Raw genomic sequence first — 16,644 nt, 5'->3', positions numbered from 1 at the left:
ACCCTTGCTTGGCTTCCAACGAGGAGGGAGGCATGGAGGCCGTGATGACCACCCCGTTACTTTAACTCTACCCCCCTTCCAACAAACCTCTTGTAGTTAATGGCACAGGTCTTTAACTCAATACACTCTGTACAGTTTGGAAAACAGTTCCTCTTCTCTCTATATTGTGTAGCATTTATGAGCTGGTACCACTGAGCTTTTACTGGACTCCACCAGCCCAGTTACCCGTCACCTCACTCCTAGTGACATAGATTTGTATGTTTCACTTGAACACTAGGAAGCTGGACTCTTGTACATATCCCTAGCGTATTATCTCCCAAGGTCTCACTCCATCTTTCCTGACTTCTGGGCTGGGTCCCTTGGATACCCCGTACTAAAAAGTCTGACCCAGGATTGGGGTTCCGATCACTAGGGAAGAAGCCTAAACATACAAGCTCAAAATGTTGTGGTCAACTGTAAGGAGTTAACATCCTTAGCAGCATTATGTTGCTTGAATGGGGAGACCTGGAACCTTACTGTCAGCTGTATTACTAACTATGGCACCCCACAGAGGTGGTTCCCTCCTTTTTTATCTGTTTACCCCAGCAGGGGGCAGTACTTTCCCAAAACACCTGGGAAAACCTGGGCAACAGTGTTAACCCTTACCTCCCAGGGAGTACCACTTCAGTCGGGCAAGCACAACTAAACAGTGCAGTATTCTGACACAGAAATTTACCATAGACATCAATTGAAAGGAATAGAACCTTTTATTAAAACATAAACACACATGCACATGAGCACACGTAAAATACAGAAACTTCATGCAGTTGGTTTCAATAGAAAGAACTTATGATTTCAACGCTGCAAGGCTAATATGCCTAAATACCTAGTCATTATGCTTCTAATTCATTATGCAAGGTAAAATGTGAAACCAATCATTGAACTAGTAATGCTATTTAGCAAACATTGCAAATTGGCTAAAGTAAAGCTGCCCATAGATGATTCTATTTTTCCATTCAACCAGTGAGCTGAACGAAAAAACACACAGATTTCCTCCATCCACACAAAAGAAGTGGATGAAGGAATCCCTGTGCTGGGACACTGTATTCTGACAGCGAGACTGACAGAATACACTGAACAGGGGCTGCAGCCGCTGATCAACAAAAGTTTTCTGACTTGTTCATTATAGGAGATAGGAGTTTATCTAATGATCGACTCCTGTTGAACAGGGTTGGCCACACGCTGACCACATTTTATCTGGTCCCTGCTGAACCAGCCAAATTTCGAGCCATCTATGGCCACCTTTAGGAAACCTATTAAATTTACCTTACACAGAGATCTCTGTGATCCACCAAGGTAGATTCCTCACATGACAGTTGGATGAGTCTGTTTCCTATAGTCTGTTCTGTGCAACATTGTCTCTCTTGGCTTGTATGCATCACCAATTGGCTTCAAAGTTCCAAGGCAGGTTTGAATGAAATTGGTGGCTACAGTATAAAATCATCCAAGTACTGATATTTTGATGAATTAGGCATTCTGTATGAGAGAGACAGCAAAGAGCTTACTATGGGAGTGCTTGGCAATATCTCTCTGAAATCTGTGATTGGCCTGTTTCACACAGGCTTCAGCTTGTATAAGAGTGCTGTGAACAGCAAACTTTTACAAAGCATTTGCAGAGCTTTCAGCAAGCTTAAGGCTACTTTCACACTGAAAGCGCCCATCGTAAAGCACCGCTAGTTTTAGCTGTGTTTTAGCTGCGCTTTTCAGCCACAAGCGGGGCGCTTTGGCTAGCGGCCAAAGTAAGGGTTAAAAGCGCCCGTGTTGCAGCGCTGCCAAAACGCTTTGCAGGCACTTCGGCAGAGCTGTCCATTCATTTCAATGGGCAGGGGTGGTTTAGGAGTGCTGTATACAGCGTTCCCAAACCACCCCAAGGATGCTGCTGACAGGACTTTTTCTAACGTCTCGTAAGTGCACCGCCCCAGTGTGAAAGCACTCGGGCTGTCACTCTGGGGAGGTGTTTTCAGGTGCCTTACAGGCATTATTTCTAGCGCTAAAGCGCCTGAAAAACGCCTCATTGTGAAAGTAGCCTTTTTGAACCTTTTAAAGTACCATTTAGCTCCAATTGGTAAATATTGAACACGGATCCTAACGGGGTGCTGATTGCCACTTTAAACAAGCTGCTAGTGGGCTTCAGCACTACTTGAAGCTTGTTGAAAGCCTGCTAGCAGCTTGTTAAAATGACAACCAGCACTCAAATTAAGATCTGTGTATAACATTTTCAGACAGGAGCTAGAGGATACTTTAAATGCTTAGAGATAGCTGCTTGAAGGGCTTTGCAAAAGCTGCCTGAAAGTTTAGTGAAGCCTTGCTGTTCACACTGTTCTTATACAAGCTGAAGCCCGTGTTAAAGCAGAGTTTCACCCAAAAATGGAACTTCTGCTTTAGGCACTTCTCGCCCCATTACATGCCTCATTTTTTTTTTAGGGGGGTGCGGGTACCTAGTTTTGACAGTTACCCAGCTCCCACTTGTGCTATCCCCGCCTAGGTGACTCCTCCTCTTCCCCTCCCTCCCTGCAATCTTCTGGGACATGTCACATGTCCCAGAAGATTGCCCGGCCACTGAGAAGGCGCAGCGCGAATCGCACCCGGCGGTTAAGCCGCTAGTTGTCACAGTCAGGTGCCCACACTTGCAATGCCGGTGCCGCAGAGAGGAGAGGGAGAGGAGCGAAGCTTTGGGTCGCAGCATCGCTGGACCTTGGGACAGGTGAGTGTCTGTTTATTAAAAGTCAGCAGCTACACTTTTTGTAGCTGCTGACTCTTAATAAACTTAAAAACTACTGGAACACCGCTTTAAATGGGCCATTGTGAATTGCCCATTTAAAGCAAATTGACAGTGTCTGCACATAGCCCACCCCAAGTATATACATTTACCCAGCCTGGGCGTCTTGTCCAACCACTCCCCTACCTGCAGCATTACTGCCTTTCTGGGCTCTGGTGTCAGCTCTTGCCGGAGCTTAGATAGGAGGACGATATAATCCTCTCTCCCTTCCCACAAGATAGTGTTTGGGCTTGGAGATGGGCCACTCATGCCATTTGCACTGTCACATAGGGAAGGTCACGTGTTCCCCCATATCTGGAAGCCCATTTCCATTAGCAAGAGCTCCTGTAGGGAAGGGAGGTGGCAATGGACCATGGCTAAAAAAGTTCACCTGCCTGATGCAGACACTGTAATTGTGCCATGAATACAGTGAGTGACTGTGTTTCATTAATGGTGAAAGCTCTGGAATTGGCATCCTTATTTTGGTTCACTTCTGAGAAGTATGCATTGCAACCCAATGTGAACTTAGTGTGCCATTCAGGTTCCGTGGAAGCGGGGTGTGTATAAATCTTTGATCATCCGCTGCTGGAAGTGCTGACGCGAGTTCCTGCTATGGCTTGTACAGAAGGAAAGGATCCCTGTAGCCGCACATCCGTGTAGTCCCTAGAACCAGTGAAAGTGGCAACCTCAACCTGACTCCAGCCAGGTTATGCCCCAACGCATTTCACTCCGCTCCTTGGAGCTTAGTCATGGGCCCCATGATTAAGCGCTGAGGGGCAGAGTGAAACACATTGGGGGTGTGGCCTGGCTGGAGCCCAGGCTGAGGTTACCACTGTTCCAAGTTGTTCCGAATGACTCAGTAGGGAGCAGGGCTGCGCCCAGCGCCCATCAGTTAACAAAGGGGTACTCGGGCATCTGCTAAACAGGAGGGCTGGATGTACTGTCCTACTGCAGCCACCCATCATCTTCTGCCTCCCCCTGCAACACTGCCAGCTTCTCCTCCTCTTTCTCCTTGGGGCTGCACTGCAGGTAGATTGGTTCTAGCACATTCGCCCTTTCCATCTGTTGTCTGAGCCCCCCTGTGTGCCCCTTCCCCCTGCAGTGCTGCCAGCTTCTTTCCTCTTTTTCTCCCATCGGCAGCTGCTGCGGGCACACAAGGTGATGTTTTAAGATGGAGAGCGGGGGAAGGGGCTGTTATATATGTCATTTTCTGGCCCCTTCATTTCCTGAATAAACACAGTGAGTGATCGGTACCAATCACTCCTGTGTCCATTTATCACCATAGCATAGTAAACTTTGTTTACTATGCTTCAGTATGTGAATGAGCAGGAAGCCTCAGAGCTTCCTGCTCATTCACAAATTTTGACCAACTACTAGTAGCTTTACCATGAGATACAGTAAAAAACTTCACAGACGATGTATGTGTAAATAACTCATTCAGATTTCACATAAAAAAATAAGTGCATCTTTACCAGAATTCTAGAATCCCTAAATTATTTCAAAAAGGTTTGCCTTTTGGATCTTTGTATCAAGACGATCGGTAAAAGGGCTAACTGCAAAAAACTGAAAAACTTTCAATTATTTCCAAATGAACATTTGATTCTTAAATTTTGGATGTAAATTTAGGATGTAACCATATACTACAAAAGACCGCATGAATGCAGATATGGCAGTAGATTATAAATATGCCCGACACTCTACAAATTCTGAGGTCTGTCCAAGCCATAGGCTCAGTTGGTCAGTGGGAGAGCTGGGCTAATGTCTGGACAAGTATTGTTCCAAACACTTTCAAAGTAACCTTGAAACCTTGGCTATTATTGAAATTTAAATTATAGTACTTCTCCCCATGGGTATCAAAATACCCATTCTGTTTAGGGTCCATAGTAAACTCTGGGATGAACATCATTATAGAGACATTAGACATGTACATGTCTGACAATAGTGTTTTTTTATTGGTAGTGAAAATGTAAGATCTTAGGTCTTAATGCTGCTCAAGTATATACAGTATCTCACAAAAGTGAGTACACCCCTCACATTTTTGTAAATATTAAAATGATATTAAAATGATTTTATAAATTCATGTGATAACACTGAAGAAATTACACTGCTACAATGTAAATTAGTGAGTGCACAGTTTGTATAACAGTGTACATTTTCTGTCCCCTCAAAATAACTCAACACACAGCCATTAATGTCTAAACCACTGGCAACAAAAGTGAGTACACCCCTAAATGTCCAATTTGAGCCCAATTAGCCTTTTTTCCTCCTCAGTGTAATGTGACTCATTAACATTTAAGGTCTCAGGTGTGAATGGGGAGCAGGTGTGTTAAATTTGGTGTTATCGCTCTCACTCTCTCATACTGGTCACTGGAAGTTCAACATGACACATCATGGCAAAAAACTCTCTGAGGATCTGAAAAAAAGAATTGTTGCTCTACATAAAGATGGCCTAGGCTATAAGAAAATTGCTAGAACCCTGAAACTGAGCTGCAGCACGGTGGCCAAGACCATACAGCAGTTTAACAGCACAAGTTCCACTCAGAACAGGCCTCGCCATGGTCGACCAAAGAAGTTGAGTGCTCATGCTCAGCATCATATCCAGAGGTTGTCTTTGGGAAATAGACGTATGAGTGATGCCAGCATTTCTGCGGAGGTTGAAGGAGTGGGGGGTCATCCTGTCAGTGCACACTGTATCAAATTGGTCTGCATGGCTGTCGTCCCAGAAGGAAGCCTTTTCTAAAGATGATGCGCAAGAAAGCCTGCAAACAGTTTGCTGTAGACAAGCAGAGTAAGGACATGGATTACTGGAACCATGTCCTGTGGTCTGATGAGACCAAGATAATCTTATTTGGTTCAGATGGTGTCAACCGTGGTGGCGGCAACCAGGGGAGGAGTACAAAGGCAAGTGTATCTTGCCTACAGTCAAGCATGGTGGTGGGATTGTTATGGTCTGGGGCTGCATCAGTGCTTCCGGCACTGGAGTGCTACAGTTCATTGAGGGAACCATGAATGCCAACATGTACTATGACATACTGAAGCAGAGCATAGTTACATAGTAGGTGAGGTTGAAAAAAGACACAAGTCCATCAAGTCGAACCTATGTGTGTGATTATGTGTCAGTATTACATTGTATATCCCTGTATGTTGCGGTCATTCAGGTGATTATCTAATAGTTTCTTGAAGCTATCAATGCTCCCTGCTGAGACCACCGCCTGTGGAAGGGAATTCCACATCCTTTCCGCTCTTACAGTAAAGAACCCTCTACTTAGTTTAAGGTTAAACCTCTTTTCTTCTAATTGTAATGAGTGGCCACGAGTCTTATTAAACTCTATTCTGCGAAAAAGTTTTATCCCTATTGTGGGGTCACCAGTACAGTATTTGTAAATTGAAATCATATCCCCTCTCAAGCGTCTCTTCTCCAGAGAGAATAAGTTCAGTACTTGCAACCTTTCCTCATAACTAAGATCCTCCAGACCCTTTATTAGCTTTGTTGCCCTTCTTTGTACTCGCTCCATTTCCAGTACATCCTTCCTGAGGACTGGTGCCCAGAACTGGACAGCATACTTCAGGTGCGGCCGGACCAGAGCCTTGTAGAGTGGGAGAATTATCGCTTTATCTCTTGCGTTGATCCCCCTTTTAATGCATGCCAATATTCTGTTTGGTTTATTAGCAGCAGCTTGGCATTGCATGCCATTGCTGAGCCTATCATCTACTAGGACCCCCAGGTCCTTTTCCATCCTAGATTCCCCCAGAGGTTCTCCCCCCAGTGTATAGATTGCATTCATATTTTTGCCACCCAAATGCATTATTTTACATTTTTCTACATTGAACCTCATTTGCCATGTAGTCGCCCACCCCATTAATTTGTTCAGGTCTTTTTGCAAGGTTTCCACATCCTGCGGAGAAGTTATTGCCCTGCTTAGCTTAGTATCGTCTGCAAATACAGAGTTTGAACTGTTTATCCCATCCTCCAGGTCGTTTATAAACAAATTAAATAGGATTGGTCCCAGCACAGAACCCTGGGGAACCCCACTACCCACCCCTGACCATTCTGAGTACTCCCCATTTATCACCACCCTCTGAACTCGCCCTTGCAGCCAGTTTTCAATCCATGTACTCACCCTATGGTCCATGCCAACGGACCTTATTTTGTACAGTAAACGTTTATGGGGAACTGTGTCAAATGCTTTTGCAAAATCCAGATACACCACGTCTACGGGCCTTCCTTTATCTAGATGGCAACTCACCTCCTCATAGAAGGTTAATAGATTGGTTTGGCAAGAACGATTCTTCATGAATCCATGCTGATTACTGCTAATGATATCGTTCTTATTACTAAAATCTTGTATATAGTCCCTTATCATCCCCTCCAAGAGTTTACATACTATTGATGTTAGGCTAACTGGTCTGTAATTCCCAGGGATGTATTTTGGGCCCTTTTTAAATATTGGTGCTACATTGGCTTTTCTCCAATCAGCTGGTACCATTCCAGTCAATAGACTGTCTGTAAAAATTAGGAACAACGGTCTGGCAATCACTTGACTGAGTTCCCTAAGTACCCTCGGATGCAAGCCATCTGGTCCCGGTGATTTATTAATGTTAAGTTTCTCAAGTCTAATTTTAATTCTGTCCTCTGTTAACCATGGAGGTGCTTCCTGTGTTGTGTCATGAGGATAAACACTGCAGTTTTGGTTACTGAAGCCCCCCAATTCACTCGTGAAGACTGAGGAGAAGAATAAATTCAATACCTTCGCCATCTCCCCATCCTTTGTAACCAGATGTCCTTCTTCATTCTTTATGGGGCCAATATGGTCTGTCCTCCCTTTTTTACTGTTTACATACTTAAAGAATTTCTTGGGATTTTTTTTGCTCTCCTCTGCTATGTGTCTTTCATGTTCTATCTTAGTCCTAATTGCACCCTTACATTTCTTGTTGCATTCTTTATACAGTCTGAATGCTGAGGATGATCCCTCAACCTTGTATTTTTTGAAGGCCTTCTCCTTTGCTTTTATATGCATTTTTACTTTAGATACATTGGCTAATGCCCTTATTTAATATGCTCTTAAAGCAAACCCATCTCTCCTCCGTATTCTTTGTTCCTAATATTTTATCCCAATTTATGCCTTTTAGCAAGGTTTGTAGTTTAGGGAAGTTGGCTCTTTTGAAATTCAGTGTCTTTGTGTTCCCTTCATGTTTCCTATTTGTGTGATTTATACTGAAACTAATTGACCTGTGATCGCTGTTACCTAAATTGCCCCGTATTTCCACATCCGTGATCAGGTCTGTATTGTTGGTAATCAGTAGATCCAGTAATGTTTTATTTCTACCATCTGACCCATAAAATTGTCCTGCCAGACATTAAGGAACTGGCGAGCCTTAAATGAATGCACGGTTCCCTCCACCCAGTCTATGTCTGGATAATTAAAATCCCCCATTATGATAACACTTCCCATCCTTGCTGCTAATCCAATTTGTGATAGGAGATCCGTCTCCACTTCCTCCCTCAGGTTAGGGGGCCTATAGCATACTCCCAGTATTATTTTCCCCTTAGCTTCATCCCTTTGGAGCTCTACCAATAAGGATTCCACCTCCTCTCTAGCTCCCTCAGTGATGTCATCTCTCACATTCGCTTGTACATTATTCTTGATATATAGGCATACCCCTCCCCTTTTTTACCCTCTCTATCCTTGCGGTATAGGGTATACCCTTGAATGTTTGCCAGCCAGTCATGAGAGCTGTTGAACCAGGTCTCTGAAATTCCCACAAAATCCAAATCCTCCTTGTACAACAGTATCTCTAGTTCACCCATCTTGTCCGCCATGCTCCTGGCATTGGTGAACATGCCACATAGTTTAGACCGGTCGCATATTGTCCTCGTATTGGGTGTTTCGAGATTGCAACTAGGACTTGCTACTATACTCACCTTGTGTTTTTGTGCTTTGGTTAACCTACCACTAATGCCCCCAATACTACCCTCTGATCCCCTCCCTTCAGAGACTGCAATGCAGGGCAATATTCTAACATGATAACGACCCCAAACACAACTCCAAGACGACCACTGCCTTGCTAAAGAAACTGAGGGTAAAGGTGGTGGACTAGTCAAGCATGTCTCCAGACCTAAACCCTATTGAGCATCTGTGGGGCATCCTCAAATGAAAGGTGGAGGAGCGCAAGGTCTCTAACATCCACCAGCTCTGTGATGTTATCATGGAGGAGTGGAAGAGGACTCCAGTGGCAACCTATGAAGCTCTGGTGAACTCCATGCCCAAGAGGGTTAAGGCAGTGCTGGAAAATAATGGTGGCCACACAAAATATTGACACTTTGGGCCCAATTTGGACATTTTCACTTAGGGCTGTACTCACTTTTGTTGCCAGTGGTTTAGACATTAATGGCTGTGTGTTGAGTTAGTTTGAGGGGACATCAAATTTATACTGTTATAAAAGCTGTACACTCACTACTTTACATTGTAGCAAAGTGTATTTTCTTCAGTGTTGTCACATGAAAAGATATAATAAAATATTTACAAAAATGTGAGGCGTGTACTCACTTTTGTGAGATACTGTAGATTCAGGAAATATAAAGTTCAAGAAAAGTGAAGAAGGACATTTAAAAAAAAAAAAAAATTGTATAGTGAAGAATAGTATACCTGAGGCTGACCCAGTAAGGCTTAGTTCACACTCGCATTAAGAGCAGGCGTTTGAGAGGCGTTTGACAGGCATTAAAAACGCCCCTCAAACACCTATGCACAAGATATAATAGACATCACATTGTGCTGTTCACACTAATGTCCTGTACACACGATAGGATTTTCCGGTGGAAAATGTGTGATAGGACCTTGTTGTCAGAAATTCCGACCCTGTGTAGGCTCCATCACATCATTTTCCACAGGAATTTCCGACACACAAAGTTTGAGAGCTTGCTATAAAATTTTCCGACAACAAAATCCGTTGTCGGAATTTCCGATCGTGTGTACATAAATCCGACATACAAAGTGCCACGCATGCTCAGAATAAATGAAGAAACGAAAGCTATTGGCTACTCCCCCGTTTATAGTCCCGACCTACGTGTTTTACGTCACCGTGTTCAGAACGATCGGATTTTCCCACAACTTTTTGTGACCGTGTGTATGCAAGGCAAGTTCGAGCCAACATCCCTCGGAAAAAATCCATGGATTTTGTTGTCGGAATGTCCGATCAATGTCCGATCGTGTTTACGGGGCATTAGTGTTAGCGTTGCGTCACTTCCACATTGAAGCCCCATGTCGAGTCAGGAGGCATTTTAAGCCTTTCAACGCCTCCCATTCAAGTCTATGGTAACGTTCCACAAACGCTCTGGCAGGCATTTTCGGTGTGGTATTGGTGCGGTTTTGGCACGTTAAAATTAGTCACTTTCCATTGTGGAGCAGTTTTAATGTTCATCAAACGCTACGAAACCGTGCATAGGGCGTTTAACACCCTATGCAAAATGCCCCATTCTAAAGCTCATTGACGCCTGTCGGATGCCCATACTAACGCCATACAAACACTATAGGAGCGTTTGTTGAGCGTCAGTAATTTAGTCAAGTGTGAACAAGCCCTAAAGGCAGTGAAATGTGACAAACTCGATGTCTATACAAACCTTAGGGCTGTAAGTCCACCAAGAGTGCTATTTTTCTTAAAGGCATACTTAAGAAACATGAGTGTGAAGATCAGATTTGTTAGCCAGCATGGCTAAGGCTGACTTTTAGGAAATGGATTGGCAATGAGCAACATAGGATTTTAGAAAGTCGAATCCTAAAACTTGTACTGAAATTACTACATTCATGTTCCCTAACTATCTCCTATAATCCATACTATGGAGTGGGTTTTACTTTTGCATAACATGATGCGTACCATTTAATGAATGAATTCATCCAGTTTTAAGAGTACACTAAACACTCTAAAGGGTAGTTGCCATAGACAAAGTTAATATTCAATTTAAATATATAAAATACCAAACCTACCAAAATACCTTTAGAAAAATACTGATAGCAGTGCATTTCTGTGATTAGAGTCAATACCTAAAGAAGTGGGACAGATAATCTATGAAAGGAGTATTGGGACTAATTATATTTGTGCTGTTAAAGCACATTTAAATGAAGCAGCAACAGGGTTTAAACAAGGCTATAGAATTATTTGATGCCCCATTCTACCCAAGAGATTTGAAATGGCATTTTATTTATTGTTTAAAATAGAATCATTATAGGAACTAACTCCATGGTGATCCACATGGGTTTGATATGGTCCCACTGCAGTACCCTCGAACCCACATCCATCAACAAGCTATATACTTATAAAGCATTTGACACTACTGTTTATAATTCAGGTGGGTACTATTGTTAAATTCAGTACTGCTGAACAAAGCACAGAGGAGTTTGTTTGAAGCAAGGGCACCTTCCCTGGAGCCATCCTATAGCTGGCAGTGGGGCGAAGTATAACTCATGGTGCCTGTGGTTACCTAATTTCATACTGCATAGGGTGTTGATCCAATGTTAGGCACCGTAAAAAAAAAGAATAAAAGCTACCAGAAACAATATATACATTCAAAAACAACATGAAGGATAGTTAGTTTGTCAACCAGGACAAAAAAAAATGCAATACTGTTTACAATAAATTGATATTAAACATATGGAGGAACCAAATGAAATATAATAATAATCATAGATACTGTATGTATCTTTTTAACATTATACCTGCTCGCCATTATTTGAAAACCCAGTATTACCCTTCTATCATAAAGAGATTTGCAGAGCTATCATCATGATCTAATTTCATAAATGGCAAGACTGTTTTACAGGATTTAGGTCATGTAAAAATCGCATGTACTTGGCTATGCAGATTTGGTTAGATCAGGTTCATCCTAAACAGCAGCAAATTTTTATCTTCCCTGAGGAGCTAGGAGGTCTGTTATTATAGTAAGGTTCTACAAAATCCATACAGAGATAAACATAGGTATCCTTAGCTATCTGGAACTGCATAGAATACCATCTTGTGCCACCCCACACTTGGGTTCCCACCTTCTTTTACTATCAACTAATTTATTATAATGTATACAACATTAATACATTAGGCAAACATCTCTGATTTTTATATTGGACATTTTTGTTTTTTTAAAAGCTGCCCACTAGAAGCCTGGCAAGTGTCAGGGTGACAGGCCAGCAATGTTTATTACGCTTCTTGCATGGCAAATTATTATTCACACAATGATTCAAACTTTTGATTAATGGCTCAAAATGGCAAATTTGGTCATCTCAGATTAAGAGCTCTGAATTGGACATCTGTAGAATAATATGGGCTTTGCACTATGCAGTATGTTTTGGAACAAGGATATGTGATACTGGTACATGTTTGATGCCACTTTTTATGTTTTTATTCACTGACAGTGGTTAGAAGAAAACCTGTTTTTTTCATGAGGGACACCATACTAACATTTTACCCAGGTTCCACATAACCTGAAGTCTCTCATGGAGTTAATTATATCAGCAATCACACCTTTTTTGATGTTGTTTCCAATATCTGAATATGTGAAATGTGAAACAACCAAACATGACAAAAAATGTTAAGGTGACTGCTGGAGCCAAGTGTTAAAGATTCACGGGGCACGTTAGAGGAACTTAGACAATATAATATATTTAGCACTTTGACTGAGTTAAGAGATATCAAATTGGTGTTGTAGGGACTAATTGTCATTAGATAAAAGTAGACATTCATTATGGTAGGTAAAAAATTGGAAGTTATTGGGTAATTCCCACTGCTATGCTAATATCGCATAACTGTCAAAATATCCTACTGTTTTAGATCACCTCTGCAAGATGCTCTCTTAATAATATATTTATTTTACTCTGAAGATTTTATTTTTGGCTATTCTACCCATTTACCTATGCATTACTATTTTTCTTTTACTTAAGGTGGTTGACTATTTATATTATTTTATATGTTAGTTATAAAAGTATGGACGTTATTATGGAGAGATCACACCTATGCAATATATATATATATATATATATATATATATATATATATATATATATATATATATATTTACAAAGCTGAGGCTACACATTCCAAACATCTGTTGGCCTTCTTCCACGTCTATTTCCTTGTGTGTGCTTTTCCTGCTCATTTTGTTCCTCCTGTGTGCTCTAGATCTTTTCCCCGATCAACCACACTGCTTCTGCATCCACCCCCATCCTCCATATCCCTCTCTTCCACACATCATGTCAGGGGTCTTGATTATCTGATTGCTACCTCCTCTTACCTGTTAATATAGCTGGGTGGTCTGTCTTTGTTGTTGAATGGTGGTAAACTACAGAATGTCCTTCCCTTCTTTAGTGTCCTCCTGAGTCGAGCGTAAAATGACATCCAGGTAATCCCAGACGCACAAGCTAATATAGCTTTCCTTTCCCTTCCCAGATGTTCCTCACTAGGCCACCAGAAGAACAGATGTTGTCTTTGTGTTTTCGGTTCCAAATACCACACAGGAAAGGGCTGATTGTGTAACTGGGAGGAGAGCGGCGAGAATGTGGTCCTCCAACCTATTTAGAGAGAGATAAATTATTGGTATTGTCCCTTCATTCCTGCTATTCCTGTAATTTTTTTACTCAGTGCCCCTTCTCTATTCCTCTTCACCATTTTTCATATCCTAATGTTTTCATTACATCTGCTTGTGCTATTTCCATATAATTTTCCTCTGCAATGTCTTCTTCCCACTAACATTAAATCATTTACCATCATCGGCCACATTCCATCAATCTCACCCTTAATACCACTGTTTCGGCTTACTAATGTATAATATGCCTACCATATGGCATAGATATACTGTATAACACTACAATGTAGATCATTTTATATTCCCTCTGCTTTAATTCCATTATTTCAAGGCAATATATGTACACTTAACCCTCCCTTCCAATTAATACATATGTCTCACTTCATTATCCCCTTTTTAATAATGTGCATATTATTTCCATTTTCAGTACCCCTTGCATCCCTACCTTTTTTTTTGCTGCCCCCCACATCCCCCTCTTATCTCCCTCACCTTCCAGAAGGGATGATTGTCCCTTTATTCTGCATCTGCCTTTCTCCCTCCTGTGGAAGACAAGAGCAGACGCACAGCTCAGGCCTCATCTCTTCCTCTGTGGTGCTGATGCTGTAACACCGCTGATTCAGTGCTGGATGCTTTAGCTCTCTGCGACATGCCTCCTTCTCTATCCTTCTCTCCTTCACGATTTCCTCTGCTGGCCTGGTGGAGGAGGGGTCCCTCTCACTCTCCTCTTTCCCTCTCGGGGGATGCTATCGTTGCTATGTCTTTGGGTTCTCCCTTGTCAAACACAGAGAACAGAGCGTGTACCCCAGCACAGCCAGCGAGAGGAGGGGGAGGGGGGGGAAATGATGGTGAAGGAGAGAGAGAAAGACTGAACATTGTTTAATAGACATTTGCAGAGTATTACTTCTATGCAGAGTATTACTCCTATGCCTCTCAGCAGATAGTCGCCTACTTTATTACTTGTCCTGTACCAGGAATTGAGGTAGGCTTATTAACTACTTCCCAGCCATAAGTATTTTATGACAGGCCATGGCCCCAAAATCCCTCTTCACTATGGGCCTGTAAGCTGTGCTGCATTAACCCCTCCCCTGCTAGCGAACCGCAGTGTTTCCTTAACTCTTTCTCCCATCAGCAGTCAGGCCATGTAGTGTGTTGTTGTGCTAATTATCTTTCCAATACCTGCAGAATATTGCTTCATTACATGCTCCATTCTGAAAAAAAAAAAAAAGGAATGCTGAATGAAGTGATATATGTACGCTGATGGGTTTTTTCATGCTTCTCCTGTGCTTTGCTCTTTTGTTTTTAGCAATTGAAAGAAATTGGCAATTGAATTTGCACTGTTTCCCTCCTATGCACATAATTTACAATAGCAATTGCGTAGTTATAGCAAATTGCCATATTTTGTGTGGGAAGTCCCAAAGCAACACTTTGTAAATCTTCCGTATTGAAGACCCGTCTATTACGCTGTGATAAAAACAGACTTTACTCGCCTCTTTATAAAAGTTGCATAGTATGTCATATACTTTATGATTATCCCATAGCTGCAGCATGTTCAGAAAATCTCCACAAGCAGGGCTATGATAGCTCTAGCTTATGACTGCATCATTCAACCTGAAGTTCTATTGCTGCATCACATTTACAAATGTTGTTGTATACATACTATGACATTACTGTATAAGAAAAGATAAAATCTGTTTTGCTCTGTAGAGTTAGCATATACAGTCTGAAGGATCCATGATGGTTCAAACCCCATGGTTTAATGGGTACAGGAGCAGGAATACTCTTCAACAGACATGTGCACTACCGAAAAATTTGTTTCATCCATCCTATTCTCCTATTTGCTTCCGGGGATGTTCCCAGGAAGGCACCATTGCACCTATTTGGTGGTCTTGTCCCAAGGTATGCAGATTATGGATCAGAGTATATACCCTTCCCCGTAACATATTCCACACCAACATCAAAATGGACACTTATGAGGCCCTTCTTCATAAGCCGATTGAAGAATTGCTCCATGCGGAATAACAATTGGCCTTGCATCTTTTTACTGCAACTAAGTTGACTATTGTGAGGGCTTGGAAAAATCCTGTACAGTAAAACCTTGGATTGCAAGCATAATTCATTCCAGAAACATCCTTGAAATCCAAAGCACTTGTATATCAAAGCGAATTTCCCCATAAGAAGTAATGGAAACTGAAATGATTCGTTCCACAACCATTTATTCATAAATCCTTCAGTTTATAGTTCATATAAAAAGATTATAGCAAAGTGACAGGTTTTGTAACCATAAAATGTCCATCCACAAATGGCAGCCTCTACAAGTGGATTAGAAGCAAAATCCAGCAGGAGCTACATTATATATAAAAGAGAAGAGAGGCGCCTCTAAGTGTAGCAATATGGTTATATTTAATGAAGGTACAACATTTAGCAACTCACATGGTTGATGATTAAAAGAGGCACATCTAACTATACAAGCACCTGGGGTAAAGCTGTCCACATAGACCGTCCTCCGCACCGCCGGCTCTCACCGCTGTCAGTCTGCAATCGTGACCAGCAAGACTACCCTGCAGTAGAGCGATCTGAAAGCGTGCCTTTAACCGCTCGTGAAGCCCAGCGTGGAAGGGACGACGTTGATGGTGGTGCGGAGGATGGTCTATGTGGACAGCTTTACCCTGCATGCCTGCATACTTAGATGTGCCTGTTTTAACCGCTTTACCCCCGCCCTATAGCCGAATGACAGCTACAGTCAATAGACGGCCTCCCGTGCATCAGCTTCCTGCGCGCCCCCTGATCACTGAGTCAATGAGACTCGGCTGATCACAAATCAGAGTAAGGGGCCGATCTCGGCCCCTTACCACGTGATCAGCTGACAGCTGATCACGTAACGTAAACAGAGGATCGGTATTAGGCTTTTTTTCTGCTCGCGCTGAAAGCTTGAGCAGAAAAACAATGCCGATCACTGACTTGTGTCAGGGGGACAGCGGTCTCGAAGATGGTGAGACATCACCCATCTGTGCCCACAAGTGCCACCTGCCAGTGCCCACCAGTCCCACCTGCCAGTGCATAGCAATGCCGCAATCAGTGCCCACCAGTGCCTACTACCAATGCCCACCTGTGCCACCTATCAATGCCAACCTGTGCCACCTATCAATGCCCATCAGTGCCTCATCATCAGTGCCACCTATCAGTGCTGCCTATCAGTGTCACTTAGCAGTGCCCATCAGTGCCACTTATCAGTGCCACCTATCAGTACCCTTCAGTTCCACCCATCAGTGTCTCCCATCTG

The 16,644-nt window shown here is 42.5% G+C and overlaps 1 protein-coding gene across 1 annotated transcript in view; it reads right to left on the bottom strand.

Moving 5' to 3' along the window:
• INSYN1 (inhibitory synaptic factor 1) overlaps positions 1–14,224 on the bottom strand; it is a 49,919-nt gene extending 35,695 nt beyond the window's left edge. The window contains exons 1-2 of the mRNA XM_073619077.1: positions 13,854–14,224; positions 13,074–13,350 (exon numbers count right to left, since the gene is read on the bottom strand). The gene's annotated coding sequence lies outside the window, so the exon portion shown is untranslated. The remainder of the gene's footprint in view (positions 1–13,073; positions 13,351–13,853) is intronic.
• Between the last annotated feature and the right edge of the window lie 2,420 nt (positions 14,225–16,644).

This window comes from Aquarana catesbeiana, linkage group LG03 (genome assembly GCF_042186555.1).
Source record: "Aquarana catesbeiana isolate 2022-GZ linkage group LG03, ASM4218655v1, whole genome shotgun sequence".
Taxonomy (NCBI): Eukaryota; Metazoa; Chordata; class Amphibia; order Anura; family Ranidae; genus Aquarana; species Aquarana catesbeiana.
Note: the sequence above shows the minus strand (reverse complement) of the source record. Positions and strands in the feature narration are given on the sequence as shown.